We start from the raw sequence: 21,138 nt of genomic DNA on the forward strand, positions 1-21,138 counted from the left end.
AGGGCATAAATGAGTGAAGCTGTGCTGCATAGAAAGCCAGGCTTTATTAATTCACGATTACTTACATGACGCTTCACGACAATGAAAAATAAGTGTAGGAGAGCAACCACCGCTCATTCGTCACGGTCTTCATGAAATCCTCGTGATAACAAAATGACCTGAGCGTAGGTCTCCAAACGAGACGCGGTGAGATTATAAAAGGGTAAAAGATCTTGCTAACAAAGTACATATCAGCGTCAAAGAACAACAAAAACAAACGAACGGCATAACTAACGCTAGCGCTAGAACGCCAACCTGTAAGAGCTTAGGTAAGCAATTCAAATTGGGATTGCTAGTATTTAGAAGTTATTGCGTCTGAGAAGTGAAAATATCTACGATATAGCTTCGCTCCAATAAATCTCGCCCTGTTCATGATTCCCATATTTTACTCGCGCTTCATTTGCCACTGAAAGGAGTCAATGTGAGGTTAGAAATTTACAACTTAAGCATTTAACATGTTCATGAGAAATGTCCCATTGACAATAGGAACATCACTGTAATAATAGCTAAAGCACGTTCAGCGAACGTTGGTGCGGTAATACGACGCAGTAAGCAAAACACGCAGCAAAGGGAGCGGAACGGAAGGCTTTGAGCAATGCGACACGCGTCTTGGGGGCAATAAAATCTCACCTTCACCGCTCAATTAAAACATGCAGCGATACGCCGCTCATGCAGACGTGTATCCGTAAAACAAGCCACCACTTTTGCGGTGTGCCTGGGAGGCCGAACCGAGCCGCCGAGCTGTGACGCAGCATTGTCCCATCGTCCGGAAATGTGCACATGCAGCGGCAATCAGTTTCTCATCGAGCACACACAGTCTTCGCCTTGCTGTAAAGCTCTACCACAACCAGCAGAATGAAATACTGACTGTTTGGTACAGATAACCCACTCTGTACGCAGCACGCAACGATGAACGTTGAACCAGGGCCGATGACGCACCCATCCGCGGATGAAAAAAGCTTTGGTCTGAGCCATTTCTGAGCTTTGGGCAACTACGCAGCGGATAATAAGTGGCCGAGAGAGGCCGTTAGAAACAAGTTAAAATATTATTAAAAATGTGACACGTTTTTTCTTACGCAAGAAACAAAAACTGCATTCATTCCTGAGCGCGAATATTATATGTTTGCTTTCTAGTTCTTTGGAATTCTGGCAGATCTTATTTTCTGTGTGCTAGTAATTTGCCTCACAGTTCGCAGGAGCCCTCATCATCGAGTTGATGCCGCTGGCAGTAGGCAGCTGCACGCGTTTTCTTCCAAGTTGCGCGACCAGTTGTACATTGACCTTGGAGCAACGACGTTGAGAACAGCAATATCCAATTCGACCGACTCTTGGCTACGGCCGCAGCGTGGCTCGGCTCAAGGCAGCTCGACTAAACAAAATTAGTTTAGTTCATCTGTACTAGATGGCGCGGCATAACGGAGCCTTACGTACGCACAGTTTTTCGAGGCTTGTATGAAAGGTCCATACATTTTGCTTCACGTACACCACGTACGTGAAACTAAAAGTAGTCCTGGCGAAATGCGCGCAGCGCACGTAGACTTCTCACGTTTGCGTACGTAACTCTGTACGCACGTGAAACTAAAACTGTCTACCGCGGGGGTGGAACGTGCGAGCGCGGCGAACGCCGGCGCCGTGCGTGACCGTCCCTAGTCGTCGCTAGGCCTACATTGTTTCGCTTCGAAGCCGCGGCGGTCGACGCTTTGGAACACGATCAACGCTGTCGTAAATCGTCTACTTATGAAACTGCCCTATAGTGATTCCTATCCAGCCATAGTAAAATAATTATAGGATTAACTCTGCCGACGCATTAATCGCAGAGCTAGTACGAGCAGATCGGATCAGCCGAAATGGACCAGCGGCAGCTGGCTTGAGCAGAAACTAGCTTGTATCACGGCTATCGCTCTTACCAGCAATTTGCTGCTGGTCAGCGATCCTCACGAGGGCTTCATACTTGATATTCGGCTCAGTATTCCAGACGCCAAAAAATTTTAGCACGCTTTATTTCGGACCTCGGTGCTAACGATCCGCCGTGTCGTTCGCGAACGGTATGCGGGAGGAGGGGCCACAGCGGCGGTGTTTACGGCGGTCGAGGAGGTGCCAAGGTCAATGTACAACTGGTCGCGCAACTCGGAAGAAAACGCGTGCAGCTGCCTACTGCCAGCGGCATCAACTCGATGATGAGGGCTCCTGCGAACTGTGAGGCAAATTACTAACGCACAGAAAATAAGATCTGCTAGAACTCCAAAGAACTAGAAAGTAAACATAATATTCGCGCTCAGGAATGAATGAAGTTTTTGTTTCTTGCGTAAGAAAAAACGTGTCACATTTTTAATAATATTTTAACTTGTTTCTAACGGCCTCTCTCGGCCACTTATTATCCGCTGCGTAGTTGCCCAAAGCTCAGATATGGCTCAGAGCTCCGGTTCAACGTTCATCGTTGCGTGCTGCGTACAGAGTGGGTTATCTGTAACAAACAGTCAGTATTTCATTCTGCTGGTTGTGGTAGAGCTTTACAGCAAGGCGAAGACTGTCTGTGCTCGATGAGAAACTGATTGCCGCTGCATGTGCGCATTTCCGGACGATGGGACAATGCTGCGTCACAGCTCGGCGACTCTGCTCGGCCTCCCAGGCACGTCGCAAAAGTGGTGGCTTGTTTTACTGATACACGACTGCATGAGCGGCGTATCGCATGTTTTAATTGAGTGGTAAAGGTGAGATTTTATTGCCCCCAAGACGCGTGTCGCATTGCTCAGAGCCTTCCGTTCCGCACCCTTTGCTGCGTGTTTTGCTTACTGCGTCGTATTACCGCACCAACGTTCGCTGAACGTGCTTTAGCTGTTATTACAGTGATGTTCCTATTGTCAATGGGATCTTTCTCATGAACATGTTAAATGCTTAAGTTGTAAATTTGTAACCTCACATTGACTCCTCTCAGTGGCAAATAAAGCGCGAGTAAAATATGGGAATCATGAACATGGCGAGATTAATTGGAGCGAAGCTATATCGTAGATATTTTCACTTCTCAGACGCATTAACTTCTAAATACTAGCAATCCCAATTTGAATTGCTTACCTAAGCTCTTACAGGTTGGCGTTCTAGCGCTAGCGTTAGTTATTCCGTTCGTTTGTTTTTGTTGTTCTTTGACGCTGATATGTACTTTGTTAGCAAGATCTTTCACCCTTTTATAATCTCACCGCGTCTCGTTTGGAGACCTACGCTCAGGAAATTTTGTTATCACGAGGATTTCATGAAGACCGTGACGAATGAGCGGTGGTCGCTCTCCTACACTTAGATTTCATTGTCGTGAAGCGTCTATGTAAGTAATCGTGAATTAATAAAGCCTGGCTTTCTATGCAGCACAGCTTCACTCATTTATGCCCTTAGTGAAATGCCTCAAGCCATGTGGTTCTATCCATGTGCTTGCCGAATTCACTTGAAGGCCCTTGTTCACAAGCGTGCCCGAAGAATTAAGCCCCAGAATGCGTTTACATGACGCGCGACGAAAGACTAGGCTAACGACGACGGAGGCAGAACGATGCTATGATAAGGTGGTTAAAGATGCCGTAACATTTCAGTTAACGTAAAACTTGACAGTAGAAATCCATGTCAAGTAAAGTTGGCTGAACAGTTACGGTGTCCATTTTTCTGCCTTATCCGAGCATCGTTCTGCCTCCGTCGTTGTTGGCCTTGTTTTTCGTTCATAAGTAAAAAGACAAATTCCCCGCCAAAAGTACGTTACTGTGACGTCACAAGCAACGTCACGTGTTTGTTGTGCCTCACAGTTCGCAGGGGGCACTGGGAAACTAAGGCCTCGCTCAGAGCTGACACGCAGGCTTCTATGGGAGTTACGCTACCATTTGTTCTTCTACCATGGAGGTGCTGCCATCGTGCGGTGCTTGACCGTGCTGTTGACGCCTCGTCAGACGACACTCCGATACTCCTGAAATATTTGTAAATGCAGCTTCGTTCTGCCGATCCCTGCGTCGCTTCGGTTGTTGCACTAGGGTCCCTAGAAATATTGCTAGTCTGTCGTCCGCCGGCCGCGGCGGGGGCTGCCGCTGAATGATCGCCGCGGTGGCGCTGCGGTGAACCGGAGTGCGCCACTGCTGACGGAGCAGACGACGCGCGCGCCCGTGCGCTTCGAAATGCATTCGCTGCATGCTCATTGTCAGGTGCCTTGTACATGCGAAACCGCTCTTTAGTCTTTGATTTCAGTTTCGTCATAACATTGAATTCGCAGCCGAGTTGTTGGCATAACCACGGATGCGATTTTTTTTTTTTTTCGTGAGCGAAGTTTTGCGCGCATGCCCCTGAGCCGATGTAGAAACGAAGCTGCTTTTTATACCCTATTATCCTGCTGAAGCTACCGCCGTGCCATATTGTAATGAAGACTTCTGATGATTTTGTGCAAACAATTGCGCTTGCACGGAGAACTATACTAGACGCACATTCTAGGCTCCAAGGACCATGTGTGCGAGCAACAGAGCGCTGTCGCCGGCGCTTTCATTCACGCTATAGTTTCATCTTAACTTCTTCGGACGTTTAGCTAAGTTATAACAGGTATGTAGAGCTAGAAACTTTCGGATGCATGCACAATTAAAGCACGCAAGATGGGAACCCGAGCCCTTCAAATCGCACCGCGCTTCAGGCAAACTATAGGCATTCTTTGGTACTTAGGAAGCCTAGTAGCCACTCATCAGAATATGCCATTACTTTTGTTGACTTCCGTTTTGCAACCTCTAAAACATATTTTAACAGCCAGCTGTTAGTTGAGAGGAAGGGCACTAACACTTCTTTCAAACTCTGTCCTTGAAGGTGTTCATTTTCAGTTTTCATTTCACCGAGAGCTTTTACCAGCTTTGCCACCTTGTCCTTCGTACGACAAACTGCTCGAGACACAGAAGTCTGTTTCTTAATTTTTTCTTCTTCTTGACAGGGTGTTCTGAGTTAACTTTCGCAAGTATTTGCAGGCTATGCATGTTGCATCAGAAATAATGGTACAGTTCGTCGCAAATTAAGTAACGCCCATTGTAGGTGGGAAAGGTCTTGGTAATAGGCTTCAATCCGCTGCCAGGACACAAGCTGAGTTTCGCAATGTCCTGAATAAGATTACCTCTTCTGTCGACTTTACAGCTATCTCCTTGACTTTGTTTCCTCGAATGCACACAGCAGCATTCATGGCAGCTTCACCACTGCGATGGAACAGAACTCGCCGATGGCAATTGCCTTCGGAGATTCGTCCTCGCTTGAGTGGCACTATGCGAATGTTCATTGTTCAACATCAGAAAGATCGACATTTGTCCCCAGTGGTGGTGGCATGCAGCTTTCTGCATTCCTGGAGCAGGCTCACGTCACACGATCCACCACCGCTGTATTCTTCAACTGGCTCCACTGATGCTTCAGGATCAGAGCACTTTTTTTCTTTCTCTGCAGGTCTCCCTGCTGACTGTTTTTGCTCGTACAAGTTACGCTCCTTTCTCTTGAGAGGCAGGGGTTTCAACAAGTATTTTGGAGTGTCAGGAAACAGCGTTGAGATGGCATCCTTCGTGAGTTGCGTAACATCCCGTGGAATCTCAATTAGCTTACCTGTCAATTAAAACTTCGCTCAATAAAGCAGGGTTTGAAGTGTCGCTCACAAACGTCGACACTAGCTTATTCGTGTTACAGTAATGTGAGGGCAACCCCGATCCGGATCATCCGATATTTATATATACCGATATTTATATCAACGTCCAGGATTTCCTGTCTGCAACTCCCAAAATAATGAGGAAGATATTCACCACTTGTGGGTTTGCCCGCCACTGAAGCCGACAATATCGGCACCTGACGGCAGTGGGCCTTTCACCGAGCAACCCATCTTCGTACATTGCTTGCACGTAAGGGCCTTATCATCGTTCTCTCTTGAATTTTATTAGAACACAGCCAGTCTATTTTCTTTCATTTATTACGCCTTTTAATTTTCGTTTTGCATATTCCTTTATGCCCTAGCTGAGACAATAAACAATGTTATTGCCTTTGCAGCCGCGCTTGATGTTGCGCTCCCACTCTTGCCTTTTCCCTGCGTCTTTCGGTGTCCTGAAGAGAGAACATTTCACCTTGCACGAGCGCTACCCGGTCTTGCACCCGGGCAAGAAACACGTGCTATCACGCTTACCCCGTTTTCTGGACATGACGCGATCACATATCCATAAAAAAGGCACACTTGCACACATGCTAGCTAATTTGCGCGCATTCCGGCTCGCGAGCGAAAAAAAGTGCACGTGGTGCACGAGCCTTGTCACGGCACCAACGGATCAGCGCGGCGCAGATTCGCAGTACGGCACAACCGCCACAGCCCCACGTACACAACGCGACCACGCTCCGAATGCGTACAGCGCCCCCTGCGCTTTCATCCGGGAAGCGGCCAACCGGTTCCATAGGGAACCCCGCTCGGACGGCAGACTAGCAAATACTTCTAGGGACTCTAGTTGCACTTAATGGGCAATGGCCACCTAACCGATAAGGGCGGCGAGCTGTGTAACAGCCCGCACAGAGTTCGAGCAGCGCACGAGCAGACGACTTTCGCAGCTACCGGAAGTGTGTCCGTGACGTCATGGTTGCAGTGACCGCAGCGAATGGCAGCTTCTAGCAAGCCTTGCCAGTCAACCGACCCGTGACGTCACGGGACTAGGAAATAGTTCCATGCGACACCGCCAAGCGACATTCTCTCTGCCGCGAATTTCAAAAAACGCTGTTTTTAAAAATTAATAATAAATCGCTGGCTTTGTTCCAAGGAGTTATACTTTGCGTTAATGCTCAAAAGGATGTGTTCTACACACTGAACACGTTTATCAGTGGTTTCTTGGGGGCCGTTTTCGTGGACCTTTAATACCTTTCACCGAGAGATGCGGAAGCAAACCGGAGAATCGCGTCGCTTTTCTTTTCCATTAAGGCGTGTTATGGCAACGTCGGTTTTTTTCTTTTTTTTTTCATTTTATTGTTATTTATTGTACTGTTTCCTGTTGTTTTTTTCGTTGTTCTTTTCTTATTTTCTTGTTATTTTCCGTCTCCTGGCCTGCGACGGACAAAACTTTTTCAATGCGGCCCGCACAGTAAATACGAGTTTTAGACTTTTTGGAATAACAGCGCGAAGGACGAGGACGAAGATAGAAGGACACAAACACAGCGCTGCTTCTATCTATCTTCTATCTTCGTCCTCGTCCTTCGCGCTGTTATTCCAAAATGTATTACCAACTAGCCGGCACCTCAACGCGAGTTTTAGACCCCTGTTGTATTCCCTTAATGGCTCGAAGCTTACAGATTGTCACTAGCCGCAATAAAAAAGCTAGTGCATGTCATTAACACACAATCGCACCGTCTGGTTGAGAGCAAACGACGTTGGGTCGACACTGGCTGCCTATCGCCTTCCCTGTATCATCGGCCACGGCCTTCCTCGAGGGGGAGGAAGCGCTCCTTGCTGCTGTGACTGCGAGCGGACGCATGCCACATCGGCTCCGTCAAGTTTCGCTGATTATTGCGGCGTATCAACTCGGGCCCTCTTGAAATTTGTGCTACTGTATTCCTAACATCATCAGGATACCGTGAACGCCAAATATAGCCAGGTGGCCCAATTTTCATTTAGCGAGGGGAGATTTTCACTCTGCCACGAGGAGTTGGCGCTCGGCCTAACGGCTGCGTCGCTCCCGGAGGCAGTGACTCACCCTCGTCACATATCAAGATGGCTTCTCAAGCTTCTCTGAGGGGATACGACCCTTCCGAAATGGTCTTTAAAACTGTTTCGACTGTCCAACCTGAAGCTGTGACGGAACCTGCCCGTTTCAAGCACGAGGAGCTCTTTCAACTTGTCAGCCGGCGTTCCAGAGCCAGCTGACACAGCGGCTGCCACATCGGCGGCGTCCCAAACTAAGCAGCAAGCGCCAGCGCACGAATCTGCCTCATCGCTTCGAAACCAAGCTAAGCCGTGTCTGTGGAAGCCCCATCCTATGCCACGGATGCACCCTCAAGACTATGTTGTCATCATCAAGCCCAGGGTCACCGCGGACCTGAGGAACACCTTCCGACGCGGTGAGCTAGGCAAGGCACTGAACTCGCACCTAGGCATTTCTGCTGCCGACAATGTTCTCGACATTTTACCCGCATGGGAGCAGAATCTGCTTGTTGTAGGGACACGAAATCCAGACCTCGCCGATCGCCTCATTGGCGAATTTAATTTGCCAACTGGTAAAGGCCCCCTACCAGTGCACGGGAATTTAAAGCTTACCGGAGACGTGTGCCGCGGTATCATCGGGGGCATCGCCGACGATGAAACAAGCGCGACGCTCACTGCCCAAATTGTCTGGCGAGGAGGCCAGATCGCCAGCATCCGCCGGCTCGGAAAATCAACCATCGCGCTCATCACATTTGTGGGAAAGGTGGTCCCGCGATACGTCCACTACAACGGGGAACTTACACCCGTCCGAGAATATAAGCGAACTGTGCCGGCATGTGTAAAGTGTGGTGCTGTGGGACACCGCTCGGACATTTGCCCACGCCGAACTCGCCAAGGTGCGGCCTTTGCGGCCAAACTGTGACTGTGACGCAGGATGGTCCTGCGCCACACGAATGCAACCCGACCTATGCAATATGTGGATTAGCCCACCCCACGGGATCGAGAGACTGCACGGCCAAATTTCGCCGACTCCATCTTGCCGGAGCCAGACCTTCACAACCTGAAGGACCTGAGACGCCAGCGTCTGAAAGCAAGCAAGGTCACTCCACCGGCAGAGCCAATGGCGGAGCGCCACGGTGCGATCCTACCACCGGCTCACACCAGAGTGACGTGAACACAGACTCCTCCTCTCCCTTACAGCCGTTAACTGGGAAGAAGGGGAAGAGAAAGAAGAAAAACAAGAAAAAGAAGCAGACGCCGCCACCGCCCCCCAACGGAGACGATGCCAAGCACTCCCCGCCCTCAAACCAGATGGCGCTGCCGGATCCCGGGCCCTAGAGTTACTGTATATGCTACCAAACCTTTGGTAGCATATACAGTAACTCTACCGGGCCCCGGCGCAGCAACAAAACACTCAGGTGAGCAGCTGGGCGCGGGCCGCCTCCTGCGTTCCCTCATCCTCACTCGCTTCCCCCTCCTCGATACACGGCGTTGATGTCGAAAGCCGCAGGCAAAATGAGCAGCTTAAAGTGCAGATCGGGCAACTGCTCGCCAAAATTCGAAATTTAGAGGAAAAACTATCCGCTGTGACGGGTGTCTCGTGTCCCAACGCCATGGAGAGTGAGCCCGAATTGCCGCCCGCGTTCGCGTCTGCAATGGCCGCGATGGAGGCGCGCCTCACCTCCCATTTCCAGAAAATGGTAGAAGCGGCCATGGGCTGCTTGGAGACCAAATGTAGGGCATCGGTCCCTGCAGCCATCACCCGCTGCATGAAATCAACCACCCTAACGAGCCATCGGCTCGAAGGGATCCAAGCCTTCAACAGGCACAAGAAAATTGTCGTCAATCCCACAGACGCGAAATCAAAGGACTCCAATTAAACCCGCACCCCCACCCGGTGCTGGCTCTGGGTCGGAGTCTCATAACACCCCATCTCTCATTTCCGTTCCTAATCATGGCAGGACGGCTTAACACGTGTTCCTCTCCTCCCAAAGCTCACAATTCCATAACCGTAGCGCAGTGGAACTGTAGAGGCTTTAAGGCTCGGCAGAAACGCGCGAACCTGCGTCTCTAGCTTGAAACATTCGAGGCTTTGCCCGCCGTGGTCGCCCTCCAAGAGCCGGGAGCGGCAGCCAAGTTGACTAATTACGCGACGTTCCAGCATGACCCTTTGTCGTGTCTCCTCGTGCACAAATCATACACAGCCACCGAAATTGACCTCGATCTCAACATACCCTATTCATACATGATGGTGAGGATCCTCCCTCTTAGGTGATCGGATCCTGCCCTGCACGTGCTTAACGTATACTGCTCCCCAAAAATGAAGCGAGTGACCTTCGCGGGCCTCTTTAGCCGTGCGCTTAAAGAGGCGGGTCGTGATCCCCTGCTGATTGTGGGTGACTTCAACGCCAGCTATGGGGCTATCGTAAGGAGGAAGTGCGTGGACGCATGCTGGCAGAACTGGCGTCCACATTGGGCCTCACCCTCCACACCGACCCAGCATTTCCCACCCGCGCAGGCAACTCGGTGACCCGAGACACATGCCCGGACCTCACCTTCACTCGCAACATAACACACGCAGACTGGATCAACACCGAGGAGACCCTCGGATAGCGACCACTATATCCCCAACACAACCGTTTACACACGCCCCCTGAAGCGCCCCACAACGAAAGCCCGCATCCCCGATTGGACTACCTTTCGCCAAAATTTCCCAACAGAAACTAACACGAACATCACAGAGCAGGGCTACACGACCTGGTCCCAGTCAGTCATGGCGCACCTTCACTCCCATGAGAAACAAATACAGCTCACAGAGGTAGTTACGGACGTGGACAACAACCTCCTGCATCTCTGGAAAGCACGCCGTGGCCTCACGCGCCGCTGGAAGCGTCAGAAACACAACAAGAAGCTGAAAGCTCGCATTGCGGATCTCACCAGGCAGGCAGCAGAGTACGCGGCCCAACTCGCTGACTGTAACTGGGTGTACCGTTGCAACATGGCGGTGAGGCAAATGTCGAGCCGCAACACGTGGCGGCTCTTCCGAGCCCTCATCAATCCAACACAGACACGCACGGAAACGCAAAAACACCTACACAAAGCCATGCACTCATTCCAAGGAAACACAATGCAGCTGGCAGTGGAACTACGCGACCGCTACCTGTGCACAATTCAGGACCCCCGCGGATCGGCCTATTCCTATGCAGGCAAAGAAAACTCGGAGTTGGATAACCCATTCCGGCTCCACGATCTGCGGGCCAGTCTGGCCAAAATGAAGAAGGGCACTGCGCCAGGCAGGGACAAGGTCACCGTTAAACTTCTGGCGAACCTCCCTGACACGGCGCACCAGTGCCTTCTTGACTATATCAATGCAATCTGGACAGGGGAAACCCCCCTTCCCATTGAATGGAAGACGGCTCTCGTCACCTTTATTCCCAAAGCTGGGAAACCAGTCGACACGGACAACCTCCGACCCATCTCTCTCACCTCATGTGTGGGCAAATTGATGGAGACGATGTTGCGGGATCGGCTGTCTGAGTACCTTGAACAACACAACACTTTCGCGGACACCATGTTCGGATTTCGCCCACACAGATCCGCACAGGATGTCCTGCTCCAAATCGACCGCGAAATACTGCTGCTAGCATAGTGGACCGCTATGCCCGCGGCTGTGGTCTCCAATGCTCACCGCAGAAATCTGAATTCGTGCATCTGCGCCCCTCGCGCTCATGCTCGACTCAAATCAATCTCACCTTGCAGAGCGGTCCTATTCAAGAATCTAAGAAAATCAGAGTTCTTGGGCTCTTTATACACAACCAGAGACGATGCGACACAATACTCGCCAAGCTCCGGCAGGTGGCGGACCAGGTGGGCCGCATAGTCCGCCGGGTTTCCAACAAGCGCGGTGGGTTACGATGCAAGGACGCCTTGCTGCTGGCGAACGCATTCGTGACCAGTCGAATCTTGTATTCGACTCCCTACCTCCACCTGCGGAAACAGGAGGAGGATACTGTCGAAGTTATCCACCGTAAAATCATGAAACGAGCACTGGACCTCCCGGTCTCCACCTCTACCAGCCGTCTCATGGCGCTGGGTGTGGTGAATACTTTCAAGGAGCTTCGGGAGGCCCACCTCACCAATCAGTACACGCGTCTAACAAAGACAGAGTCGGGTCGCCGTCTTTTTGCCCGACTTCACATCCAACACACCCAACTCACAGAGGAGAGATGTCGCATTCCCGAAAAATGGAGACGCGCCCTCCATGTACGGCCTCTCCCCGCCAACATGTCCAAAGAGGACCATAATGGTCGGCGCCTGGTGCGGGCGGAAGCCTTGGACCGCCATTATGGAAGCAAACCAGGAGTTTTCTATGTGGACGTCTCCGGCCCAAGCCCTAGGGGTTGGTACACAGCTGCGGTCATCCACAAGGGCAAAACAGTAGATGGACTTATGTTCAAGGTCCAGTCACCAACACACGCAGAAGAGGTTGCCATCGCCCTCGCAGCCTCTGACTCCTCCTCCAAATACATCATAACCGACTCGCGAGGGGCTTGTCGGAACGTCCAGCAAGGGTGGACTGCTCCCCTAGCTTACCGCATATACTAAAATTGCAGTCGAGATTCGGATCCCGCGTACCGATCTCTCGTTTGGGCTCCAGGTCACCAAGGTCTCCAAGGGAATGAGGCAGCCGACGCCGCCGCCCGCACGCTTTCTCTCCGGGCATTTTCCACGGGACCCGACGCGGACCAGGATTTTGATTTCAGCCCAGTTTACAAATTTAAAGAAATATGTGAATATTACAGATCTACGCACCAAACTCTTCCCACCCCGTGCAAAGGGCTGGGGAAGGCTAACGAGCGGGTGCTCCTGCGCCTGCTCACCAATACAATGTTGTGCCCGGCTATTCTAAAACATTTTGATCTGCAATTCGACGGGCTGTGCTCGCACTGTGGGGAGGTGTGTGACACCTACCACATGGTGTGGGCCTGCCAGAAAAACCCATCTTTGCCCCCTATCCCCAACCCCACCCGAGAGAACTGGGAGGCAACCCTGTCCGGCTGCTGCACCCTAGAGGCCCAAAAGGTCTTAACGCAGCGCGCCCGGGCTGCGGCAAACGCCAATGGAGTGCTTGTCTAGGCATCCCACTTAGTGTATATACCTATATGTATTATAATAAATGTTTTCACCGCCACCACCACCGAGGGGGAGCGCGCTCCCCTAGAAATCGACCGTGCCTCGGCCTGCTCAGTAACGCGGAATTCGCCACGGCGGCGCTGAGTGCGGCACTCCTCCGCAGCGCCCCCTGTTCACTGTACGGAGCCTATTAGCCCCGAGAAGTTTGAGTGGCGCCCTCTGGCGGTCAGCCCGACGTGACGTCACGGCAAGGACTGCCTGCGCCGATCGCTCTGGCTTCTCCGGGTTGCCGCGTAGCTTCGAGTCTGCGGCCTCGGTTGTTCTCATAACAAAGCGTTATGAACAACGCAGACAGCACCGATCGAGTGTCAGGAAAAAAAAGTATTTAATAATGATTCCTCTTGCTTTCAAAACACGAAACATGGGCTCGTCGCGGTGAGCGCAAGTCTCGCGACTGCCCGAGCGCTCGCCGCGACGGGCGCAGCTGGTGCCATCGCCGCGGCAGAAGCCTTTCGTGCGTCGTCCCTTGAAACTGATGATGTGCGTGGAGTTACTATCTTCATGATTGTATTACGAATGTAATACGACCATGAAGATAGGTCTATATGTCTGCGACGCGATAAATTTGTACCGTTTTGCTGTGGACGTTGCTTAGAGCGCGCATTATGGACTGCGCGCTGTGAAATTTGTGCACGGATATTTATTTAAAAGAGGCTGCTGATTAAAACTTGATTAGAATCATCTTACTTGTCGAGCATTTTTGAGAAGCAATTACGCATGATTTGCCAAGAGCAACGTGCATTTTGATGGCCAGAAATATGAGTTATTAACCGTGTCGTCGTAAACATTTCCATCATTCCGTTCGCCTCTGCCTATTGCGCCGCAGCCGTGCGCGCATGGGATGTCTTGGGGGCACTGCTAATTTGCAAATTTCTTTCCAGTCTCCCTTTCACTGAGGAGCATAAATTCCTATGTGGACAAAGCGTGCGAAACAAGTCGCTGCCTTAATGAAGCAGAAAAATACTTTCATCAATGATTTTTGCAACCGTTATTAGCTGTTTTTGCTTGAAGATGTCATTCGCGCTAAGCTTTATCCCAGCGTCCTTGAAAAGCTTCTGAACCTTCACGGTAACTCCTGAAAAGAGAAAAGCGCAAACTCTGTCAAGAAAAAAAAAAAAAAAAAAAAGCTGCAGGTGAAACAGGCAAACAGTGTATAAAACTGTATTACATACCTTCAGAACTTCCTGTGCTTTGGTTAGCGCTGTGTGTTGGTCCTTGAGAAAAAAACTAAACAAAAAACGACAGAATTATTATGCCATCTAAACCACTCTTTACAGGTACAGAGATATCACTAAATTTCCGTCACGCATTGAAAACTTTTCGTTTTGTTAAATACTACAAACAGCTCATTGAATCCATATGTGAAGAGGATGAAAAATGGGTCTTGTTCAACACGCCAGTCCTTCTCTGTTCTTAGGGTAACATTATGCTTAGAGTAATAAGGTTGAAATGCAGTATTTTCCTGTACATTTGGTGACGTGGCTAGATAAAAGAAAATTCCTCGTGTATCTACGGATGACTTGTGGTTTTATTACTTCATTTTTATGTTGTAACAAGCTCTCCACTCGAATTTACTGCAGTAATATAGAGATTGTTTAAGGTATTAATTGTTTGTTTTGATCAACAGTAGTGCTGAGGAAGCAAAAGCCGATAATTTATCACGATTCTAGCTTACTCATGTATTTCAGTTTCATGGTCAGAACTAAAGACAATGCGGGATATATAAATGTTTTTCTTTTTCCTGAATGCTTGATAAAAATCATTCACGTCAATGTGAATCATCACAAAGGAATAGTGGCCGCATAGCGTATCCATAGGTAGACATACCGTCTCAATCTATAACTTCCACCTCCTCTTCTAGTTGTGCAGCATCGTCCATTGGAACGGCGCTCGAATTTTCACTACTGTCCCCATTCTTGTGTGTTGTCAAAGCCTCTGCGTGTGCGCAGAACTGGTACGACTTTGCGGGAACGCCTCTTTCACCTGGAATCAGATAGAGTGATTCAGGCTACAACCTCAAAAAACACTGAAACAAGGCCTTAACGAAGTTTGGGCATTACCTCAGAAAAGCGCAGAGCAGCTAGCTGCACATCACGTGCACTTTAAAGCCACGCTTGTTGCATAGCGCACAAGTCTGAGACGTAGCTAAGGCAGGGCTTCACGGAGCCCGGAAAAGAGAAAAAAAAAAAAAAAGAAACATTTTTTATCACAACCGTTACTGAAGTGCTGTTTTTAGGGACGCGTTGCATTGAATCTGCACCCCATGTCTTGGAAAATTTTGAAAATATCAGCATTCAAACAAAAAGACCAGCACAGCTGTGCGGACTGTGTCAAATTTCGCGGCATGAATGAACACGAGAACACCACTGCCGTGAGACACATTTTAAACAAAAACTTAAGCAGGGTCACAGTTGATTCAGCTTGGACATTCCGCTACTGAGCAAAATGTCTGAGCACTCAGTGACACAAAGATCGAGGAAACGAAAGTTTGAGCAATGGCTGATTTACTTACGCCGCCGCTTCGTCGATCCCGGGAGCGATCGCCTTGCATCGCTAGGACGCACGGGAATGTTGACGGATGGAACAGCGTCTGGCAAGTTTTGTTCTTGTACACTAATAATTAAAAAAAAAAGACTAGTTGACAAACAGCCCGTAAAAGCGTCGCTACACGTGCGGCTCACCTAGTATCTTGTACACCGGCTACACAGTCTTTCTTTCTGAAGTGCTTACTGCACACTAGTGGCAATGCCGACGGTTGCTTCCCCATTCTTAACTTTATCAATCTAATCTCCTTCATTTTGAACAACTTTGGGTAAAGTGGAAGCTTACACCGGCTTTCTTCAGTGATTTCCATTGCGCACTGAGCAATAAGTTACCATCATGATTATTCGTGAGCGAAAACGAACGAAAGGAGCCGGCATCGGCCGGGAGGAGCAGCAGCCCGGCTGGCGGAGTCCTTGCCGTGACGTCAGACTGCGGCGATCGCAGCGGCGCCAGTGTTCGCTCTCGGGGCTAATAGGGCCGATATACGGTGTTTGATTTGCTATTGTTGCGTGAAGCACATTTAAAGCGCTAGAGGAGCGACGCGGTGAAGACTGTGCGCATTGTGAAAAATCGAGGTTAACTTGTAAGCCAGCTGGGCTACGAGCCGACATACCAAAGTTTTATTCGCCCCCCTCCTGAATATGTGACACGGACTGCTTGCATTACAGCAAATTTATTTCGAAAAAGAATAGACAATGGTCACCTATAGCTACCTAGGACAGTGCGACAATAACGTTTTTGTTTTGGGTTTGTTTGTTTTTGCATTCCCGGCAATGGTTAAAGCGCGTGTTACATGTGAGCGAAAAAGAGCGACGCGACAAGGCCGGCGCGCCTGCTGCATCCTGCTGGGGAAGATGCATGCACGCGACAGCGCGAACCGAACGAAACGGCGACGACGCTCTGTGTAGGTTGTGTGAGCTATGGAATAGAACACTGCAGCAACTGCAGGTCTTTCGTATTTGAAGGCGGAATACCTTCGGCAAAACAACGAGATAAGCAGCCCACGGGGAGCCAAATTTTCTTGCGTCGAGTGAAGCGCACAATGCACAGCCGAACCCGAAGCTAGAAATTGCACTACACGAGAAAAGCTTCCTCTGCAACTGTACGTCACAATCAAGCACGTCCAAACTCCACGCTAGCAATCAAGCGCGGATTCCTCAAATCCTCCTTACTAATCCAGAGATTAGCAAGGACGACTTGATAGGAGTACGCGAAATGCTTCGACTGAAAAGCGCGCGACCAACGCGCCAAACGCCGACACCGCCGATATCTACACAAGTTAAAATTACTAAGAAAATAAACAGTAACCTCTTTTCAGCCAAAATTTTAAATTATAAATTAGTATTTTAAATATTTCACTTGCTGTTGCGCACATTTTTTCTTTTGCTTAGTTTATGATGACGTAGCGTGACGTATTTTTTTTGCGTGGCAGCTGCAGCATGGTGCGTGTCACTAGTTTCTGCCAAAAAGTTTCCTGTTATAACAAATTTTGATGAAACAAAGATTAAATGCAGTGTCAAGCCAAGTTCGTAGCAGTCAATTGTTCAGTTCTTTCATGTGCAATATCGTGGTTGACATTTCATGCAAACAATTTAACACCTTGACGTGCCTAGTGAGTTATGACAGAACGTGGTATAGGCCCCATTTATATTATAGTGTTCTAGAATTGGGAAGTGTGCCGTCTTCGGCGCGCGGCAATGGGAGCGACGTGGTCGCCGGAGCGATAAAAAGCGTAGGTGGCGCTGTCAGCCGTAGCGCCGCAGAGGAAACGCTTGGGGCGTCTGCTTCTGCGGCTCGTTTCCTGCGTGAATTTAGTTGCATCGCGTTGCTTCTCTGGCTGTTGTACTATGGAGCGTTGTTGAGCGAAGAGCGATGATTGGTCAAGCAGGAAAACACATGTTTGCAGAGAGCACAGTAACAGTTCCGTCCGTCTCGTATGACTTCCCCCCCCCCCCCCCCCTTCTTTTACTGAACGCTCTTTTCCTTTCGTTCTTTCTTCTTGCTCATTGCGCGCTCTTTCTGCTGCCTTTCCTATTCGAACCCTTCCCTTCTCGAAATACACTGTTTCTACACTGTCTCCGCTCGGCGGGAGAATCACTCGCCCGCTGCTGTTCGCAGGCACTGCTCTGTCTTTTTCCCGCGCTTTTTAGACTGTGCGGAGTTTGCTGAGCTTGTGCGGTGATGTACTTCAAATAGTAATACGAAGAGGATGAGGGAAAGAAGACTGAAAGAAAGAACCGCAGTCTTTATTTCGCGTTTCCGTGGAGTCTGATCGTCGCGAAGCGTGGTTACGGAACATAAAAAGAGGGGACTGAGTCCTTGATGAAACTTGCGTCGTGTGTGAGCGTCACTTTGAGCCACGATTTATTGAGAGGACATTTAAGACAACCATAAATGGAGAGGTCATTGAAATCCCTCGTGATCGACCACAACTGACAAAGGATGCCGTACCTACCATCTTTCCTGGAGCACCGAAATATTTTTCCAAATCGCTTCCGAAAAAGAAAAAAGAGCGAAATATCTGATCAGCCGCTTCCTGTGCCGAAACGACGACGAGAAGAGGGAAATAATAAAAACGGCGCGTCGGAAATGCACGTGGATGAAGAAGGCACGAGTACTGAGGCTCTTGAAGTGCGCTTCTTAACGCTGTCATTTTCGAGTCTTAAAATTCCCAAGAGCTGGTCAGAAATTTTGTTGCCAAATTGTGAAGATATAATCCTGTACGCTGAGTGCGAAGAAGACGCAACAGATCGTGACAGCAGGGTAGCGATGAAAAAGGTGTTGAGAATTCAAGTGCAAGGGTACGGAAAGACAGCTGCCGCTCAGGTGAGATTTGCAAGGCAGAAAGTGGAAGCAGGAGGAAGTTGGATCACGAGAAGATGCGGAAAATTTAATCAGCGACATAAGCAAGCTGACTTTGTGTACAAGCGCAGGCCTAGAACCTTTACGTTCTGATTGCCCGTCGTACAACGGAAATTTTTTTTCCAAGTGCTCACTCATAGTGAAAGAAAGCGATGCCGCATGCATTCACTGTTAAATACCAGTGGAAACTCATCCTTAATCAGCTCTCCAGAAGAAGGTCTCGAAAAGTGGTTATGGCAAAAACCACTAACGTACGGCGCACTCTGCGAGGAATGAAGAAGACGTTAAGTAAAACAAAGATGAGCCTGAGCCGCATGAAGACCATGAATGAACAAATCTCCGAAGAAATTTTTTCACAAAAAATTAACGGCCTTCCAGAAAAGCAGCAAACTGCCGTACGCGCCTGTTTCGAAGCAGCGCACCGAAAATCGAAAAAAGGGAGGGGGTACGAAGATGAATGGATCCTCGAATGCATATTGATGCGTATGCGTAGTCAGAAACTATACGAACATTTGAGGCAGCATGACATTTTGGCTTTGCCAGGACGCACTTGCTTAAAGAAGGCAATGCAGCATTTTAAAAGCGGCTTTGGATTCAATCCCCAACGTCTTCACGGCACTGCAAGAAAAGGTAAAGGAAATGGACGAGTTCTGCCGGCACGGAATAATCGTCTTCGATGAAATAAAACTTTCAGAGCACATGGATGTAACAAGTTCCGGTATGTACCTGACATTTCTCCGGTTGCAAATGATGTTAAGATGAGAAGAGTAATTTTTTTTTATGCACTTTTACTCATGCAGGCTGCATTGAAGGATTTGTCGATTTAGGACAGTTCGAGGCAAAAGGCTGTGGTAAAGAACTTGCTGACCATGGCCTCGCGGTTGTGTTCCAACCTTTCACTGGTACGGCAAGTGGAATGGCCGCTTCGTGCATTCAACTTTAATTTACTCTTCTTAGAAATGCTTAATTCTACATGGATTAAATGTTATATATAGCACTAAATCATTTTCGATCGTCTGTCGTTTCAGGAAAGTGGCTGCAGATCTTGGGGGTCTTTGTTTACAAAAGCAATGTGAAGGCGGATGTGCTGACGAAGATAGTCATTGAAGCAACCCTTTTGTGCGAACGGGCAGGTCTACAAGTGGACGGAGTCACATGCGACGGTGCTAGCTGGAACCGAAGCATGTGGAAAATGTTCGGTATAAAAGGTAAGCACAGCTGCTCCATGCATAAATTAATAATTTAAACACGTATTCACATTGTGTCATGTACCGGTATGCTCTTTACCTGGTATGCAGGTTCTGCGACAAGCATCACAGCGAATTGCCCTCATCCGGTGAACGACAAGCGGGCTCTTCACTTCTTCTCTGACTTTCCTCATCTGCTCAAAAACGTCCGAAATGCATTTCTGCAGACTGGGTTCGAGACGCCGAAAGGCCGCGTCCACGCTGATTTCATCCGAGAAGCATGGAAATTGGACAGAGACAATGTTACCTTGAAAGTCATGCCTCATATTAGTCGAATCCATCTATACCCAAATAATTTTGAAAAAATGAGGGTAGCAGCAGCGATTTTCAGCGAAGAAGTCTTGAAGTGTTTGTTTTTTTTATCGAAAAGAAATCGAAAGGATATTTGGGAGATCGGCAAATGAAACGGAAGCGTTCATTCTAAGAATGTCAAAGCTAGTGAAAATCATGATGTCACATGTTCCCACATCAGCCCTGAGACAGGACTCTGGTGACATTGCTTTTTTGAAAGAGTTTCTTTCATCACTGAATGGCAAAACATGCGGTTAACTCAAAGCATGGTTTCCTAAGCAACAGCACCGCGGAAGACCTTCGGGTAACTTTGCAGTCCACAGTCGACCTCGTCGACTACTTATCTGCAAAATGCGGTTTTACATACATTATCACATCGAGACTAAGCCAAGACAAACTAGAAAACCTCTTCGACATTGTGAGGCAATTTAATGGCTGCAACGATCATCCCACGCCGGCTCAATTTTTACAACTGGCATTTTACAACTTAGCAAAGCCCCCAAAGACAGGAAATTGTAATGCTGAATTTGTAAATGCCTTACTTGGAATTAGCCGTACAAGCGAGAAACTTACCCAGCTTCTTTCAAATCCTATTTATCAGCTTGACCGTTTGGTTGACGAGGGAAGGCTCGAGGACGTCGAAGCTACTTTGAATTCCCTTCCTTCAGATGACCACAGATACGTCACTAGGCACAGTTCTAGCCGTCTCATAGCTTATATATTGCAGGATATGTCGCTAGAAAGTTCATGCAGAAGTCAAAATGCAGTGCTTGCACCGCTTATCTCATTTCAAGCAAATCGTGCGCGGCACAAAAAGAAGAAAATCAATTTATCTCAAACTTCGACCACGGAGGTCTTCTTTATCCGTCCTCGGAGCTTGCAAAGCTCGTGCACACACTGGAAGAGTCTTTCACGGTTTTTTTTTTTTTTTTTTTTTTTTTCTGTTCAAGAAAGATTAACGCAAATAGCATGCGTGAATTTGCGTTGTTTTTGCAAAGCGCAGAGGTTTCCAAGCTTGGTTGCCCTATTCATGACAAAGAAATGACACTTAACATAGTGAAGTTCTACGTCCTCATGCGATTGCGTTTTTATGTCAAGTTGCTAAACCAAGAGCAGACCTCTAAAGCAGAGCAGGTAAAGCACCTAATGCTGAGGAGGTGCAAGTAATCGTGTTTGAGGAATTTATTTAATCATTCTGCCTTTGTCTTGTGTGTTTACAAATTTAGCAGCTTAATTTATTCACGGCCTAGTACAGTTCATTAATATTCTCATATAGTTCTGTGCAGTTTTATACATTTGTACCATATTCTTGCA

General features: G+C 48.7%; 2 long non-coding RNA genes across 2 annotated transcripts in view; both read right to left on the reverse strand.

The window, feature by feature from the left end:
- The window catches only part of LOC146182597 (uncharacterized), a 169,064-nt gene that overhangs the window by 16,378 nt on the left and 131,548 nt on the right, over positions 1 to 21,138 (reverse strand). The gene's annotated exons all lie outside the window — the stretch shown is intronic.
- Positions 13,955 to 15,483, reverse strand: LOC146182598 (uncharacterized). The gene is made up of 3 exons (XR_014708371.1): positions 15,393 to 15,483; positions 14,708 to 14,863; positions 13,955 to 14,094 (listed from the first exon to the last, which is right to left on the reverse strand). It is a non-coding gene; the product is annotated as an uncharacterized LOC146182598 (long non-coding RNA).

This window comes from Amblyomma maculatum, chromosome 7 (genome assembly GCF_055883805.1).
Source record: "Amblyomma maculatum isolate TAMU_Amacu chromosome 7, ASM5588380v1, whole genome shotgun sequence".
Lineage (NCBI taxonomy): Eukaryota > Metazoa > Arthropoda > Arachnida > Ixodida > Ixodidae > Amblyomma > Amblyomma maculatum.